The sequence below is a fragment of the Lagenorhynchus albirostris genome, chromosome 3, assembly GCF_949774975.1.
Source record: "Lagenorhynchus albirostris chromosome 3, mLagAlb1.1, whole genome shotgun sequence".
NCBI lineage: Eukaryota > Metazoa > Chordata > Mammalia > Artiodactyla > Delphinidae > Lagenorhynchus > Lagenorhynchus albirostris.
This window is the reverse complement of record NC_083097.1, coordinates 110,328,821-110,333,211: the sequence shown is the minus strand read 5'-3', so window position 1 is coordinate 110,333,211 and position 4,391 is coordinate 110,328,821. Positions and strand designations below refer to the sequence as shown.

At 33.2% G+C, this 4,391-nt stretch overlaps 1 pseudogene; it reads left to right on the top strand.

Moving 5' to 3' along the window:
- The first annotated feature begins 1,706 nt into the window (after nt 1-1,706).
- On the top strand, nt 1,707-1,898 carry LOC132518242 (cytochrome c oxidase subunit 7C, mitochondrial-like; annotated as a pseudogene).
- Nucleotides 1,899-4,391: the final 2,493 nt, after the last annotated feature.

Below are 4,391 nucleotides of genomic sequence, written 5' to 3'. Positions count from 1 at the left end.
GAAAAACGGAGCTGGAGGTATCAGGCTCCCTGACTTCAGACTATACTAAAAAGCTACAGTCATCAAAAAAGTATGGTACTGGCACAAAAACAGAAATATAGATCAATGGAACAGTATAGAAAGGCCAGAGATAAACCCACGCACCTAAGGTCACCTAATGTATGACAAAGGAGGCAAGACTATACAATGGAGAAAAGACAGTCTCTCCAGTAAATGGTGCTGGGAAAACTGGACAGCTACATGTAAAAGAATGAAATCAGAACACTCCCTAACACCATACACAAAAATAAACTCAAAATGGATCAAAGACCTAAATGTAAGACTGGATACTATAAAACCCTTAGAGGAAAATATAGGCAGAACACTCTCTGACATAAATCTCAGCAAGATCTTTTTTGACCTACCTCCTAGAGTAATGGAAATAAAGACAAAAATAAACAAATGGGACTTAATTAAACTCAAAAGCTCTTGTACAGCAAAGGAAACCATATACAAAATGAAAAGACAAGCCATAGAATGGGAGAAAATATTTGCAAATGATGGAACTGACAAGAGATTAATCTCCAAAATTTACAAACAGTTCATGCAGCTCAATAGCAAAACAAACAACCAACCCAATCAAAAAAATGGGCAGAAGACCTAAATAGACATTCCACCAAAGAAGACATACAGATATCCAGGAGGCACATGAAAAGATGCTTAACATCACTAATTATCAGAGAAATGCATATCAAAACTATAATGAGATATCACCTCACACTGATCAGAGTCGCCATCATCAAAAAGTCTACAAACAATAAATGCTGGAGAGGGTGTGGAGAAAAGGGAACCCTCCTTCACTGTTGGTGGTAATGTAAATTGATATTACTACTACGGAGGTTCCTTAAAAAACTAAAAATAGAGATACCATACGATACAGTAATTCCATTCCTGGGCATATACCCTGAGAAAACCATAATTCAAAAAGATACATGCACCCCAGTGTTCATTGCAGTGCTGTTTCCAATAGCCAAGACATGGAAACAAGCTAAATGGCTATTGACAGAGGAATGGATAAAGAAGATGTGGTACCTATGTACAATGGAATATTACTCAGACATTGAAAAGAATGAAATACTGCCGTTTGCTGCAACATGGATGGACCTGGAGATAATCATACTAAGTAATTAAGTCAGACAGAGAAACACAAATATCATATGATATCATTTATATGTGGAATCTAAAAAAACATGATACAAATAAACTTATTTACAAAATAGAAACAGACTCAATGACTTAGAGAATGAACTTATGCTTACCAGGGTAGAAGGGGGAGGGGGAGGGATAAATTGAGAGTTTGGGATTGACATGTACACACTGCTCTATTTAAAATAGATAACCTAACACAACATTGTAAAGCAATTATACTCCAATAAAGATGTTTAAAATAAATAAAATAAAATTTGAAAAAAAATAAAACATAAAATAGATAACCAAGGACCTACTGTATAGCACAGGGAACTCTGCTCAATACTCCATAATAACCTAAATGGGAAAAAAATTCGAAAAAGAATAGATACAAGTATATATATAACTCATTCACTTTGCTGTACACCTGAAACTAACACAACATTGCTACTCAACTATGCTCCAATACAGCTTGGTGTGCCACCACCATTTCTTGCACCTTCAGTCTCTGCGCCTTTCGCAGAGCTTCCCACAGCACTATGTTGGGATAGAGCATCCAGAGGTTCACAACCTCTGTGGTCCGTAGGAGCCACTATGAGGAGGATCCAGGGAAGAATTTACCATTTTCAGTGGAAAAGAAGTAGCAGTTACTAGCTATTATGAGTTTGTACTTTGGGTCTAGATTTGCTGTGCCTTTCTTTAGAGTAAGACAGCAACTGCTTAAAAAATAATCTATAAGATAGATATGTAGAGCAGATTTTAAAAGGGGCAGTCTCTTTGAAAGAACGATCAAATTCTTGAACTCAGAATCCTAGATATGTTTGTAAATAAACTTATGGCATAAACCCTTAATGCTTCTTCTCTGAAATATGGAACATGCTAATTGAGCTTGTACTTACTTTTTATTTGGGTAATATTCCATTGTCAGTTTCTTAATTAAATATTACATGATTTAGCTTGTTTCTTGATCTTAAATTCTGAATTTTAATTTTTGTTTGCTGGTTCAGGAATTTGTAATTCACTGTAAAAGAGAAATGCAAACTTTGTCCTGTAAGTTTTTTTAATTTAAGGGGAGAAAAAAGATACACTTTTAGTCTTTTTTTACTTTGAAGGAATAAATTCATTTTTCTCCATGAGTGACAATTAGTTAACCATTAGGAAAACCAGTAGTGTGTGCAGATTTAAGTTCAAGAGCTTCATTTTATTCATCTTGACTTGTACCCTGAAACTGAAATTTTTCACTTGATAAATGTGCTACTGACCAACAGTAGTCTTTTTTAGAATGAATGAAAGAATATTTGAAATGGAAAGTAATCGCATATTAGACAATATAGGAAATATTCCCATTTTATTCTGCAGCTTTGACTAGTAGAAATGGGTTACGAGATGGCTCTGATTAGTAATTGTATCAGTGAATCAAAATTATGAGTAGTGAAATGCTGCTTACCACTTAAAATGTAATGACTTAGTTCCTAGGGCTTTATATTAGGGCAGGGGAAAAGTAATTAGCTACTGAATATTTTAATCCCAATTTGGTCCCTAGAATACCTATCTTTCTTTAGGCTCTTCAATAACCACCTGGCAACTACTTAAATATGGATGCAATTTAGTCTAAATGACTTTGTCTAACCATTCCATGTATTTGTGTGTTGTTTTTTGATTATCCACTGATGAGTCAGATGTTATTCTGTGCTTGGAGAGTTTTTCTATATAACATTAAGACCATTGTTATGGGAACAGTAGAAGCAAGAGTAAGAGTTTAGGGTTCATAGAATGATTTTGAATTCTTGGTTCGAATCTTTGCTCAAATACAAATGTTACATTCTGTATTTTCTTGGAGGGAATGGGAATAGAGCCTCCTTCCTATTTTTACATTTGCTGAGCTATATAAAAATATTTTAAGTGCTGGAAAAATAACTATACTCCAATATAAAATAAAAAATTTTTTAACTGTTCTGGACATATTAATACCTCACAATAGACTTTAGAGCAAACAGCAAGGTTAAAGAGAGTTACTACATGATAAAAGTTGCCATTCACCAGGCAGATAAAACAAATTATAAAACCATAGCCTCAAAGTATATAAAGCAAATTTGATAGTGTTACAAGGAGGAACCAAAACTCTACCACCATGCCAGGAGATTTTAACATAACTCTCTCAATAATTGTCTTGAGCAAATAAAAAGTGATAAGGATAGAATATTTGAACCACACAACAAATAAGCTTGATTAAGAGATGTATGTAGAACCCTGCAATTAGAGAAAACAAAACATTTTCAAACACAAAAAACCATGTACCAGGCACAATGCCACAAGAAAACTTTTTCAGTACCACATAATCAAAATCATAAAACATGTTCTCTAATCATAATCCAGTAAAACAGAAATCAATAACAGAAAAGATGACCAAAGAATCTGTACATTTGGAGACTTAAATGTGTAATTGTTAATAATTCATAAGTCAAAGAAGAAATTATAATAGACATTAGAAACTATTACAAATTAAGTGATTAGAGATACATCTATATATATTATCTGTTATCTATTAGAGATATATATCAGAACTTGTATGATGCATGTACAACCACAGATGGAGGGAAATATGTGCATTAGAAAAAAATGTCTATATTAGAAAAGAATAAAAAGTTTAGAGAGCAGAGATCTGAGAATTCAGCTCAAGAAATTACAAAAAGAACAGCAGAATAAACCTGAAGAAAATGGAAAGCAAAAAAAAGAGTAAGAGCAGACATTTTTAAAATAGAAAACAAATCACAGCAAGGATTAATAAAACCAAAAGCTGATTCTTTGCAAAAACTAATAAAATAGCAAACCCACAGCAAGACTGATCAGGAGAGTATAAACAACATTAGGAACAAAAAGGAAGACATAGTTTTCACAGATTTAGCAGAGATTTTTTTAAACATAACGGATTACTACAAACAACTTTATGCAATCTATATGAAAACGTAAATGAAATGGACCATTTCCTAGAAAAATGGTTTGCCAAAATGAAGTCAAGAAGAAATGGAAAACTTGAATAAGCCTATAAAAGAAAGCAAATCAATAGTTAATCAACTCACAAAAACAAAAACAAAACACCAAGCCCAGACACTTTAAGAGGCATCTCTATCTTACACAAAATGTTTCAGAAAATAGGAAGAAGGAAAAGCTCCTCAATTCATTTTATGATGCTGGGAAATTCTTAAAACAAATGCCAGACAAGA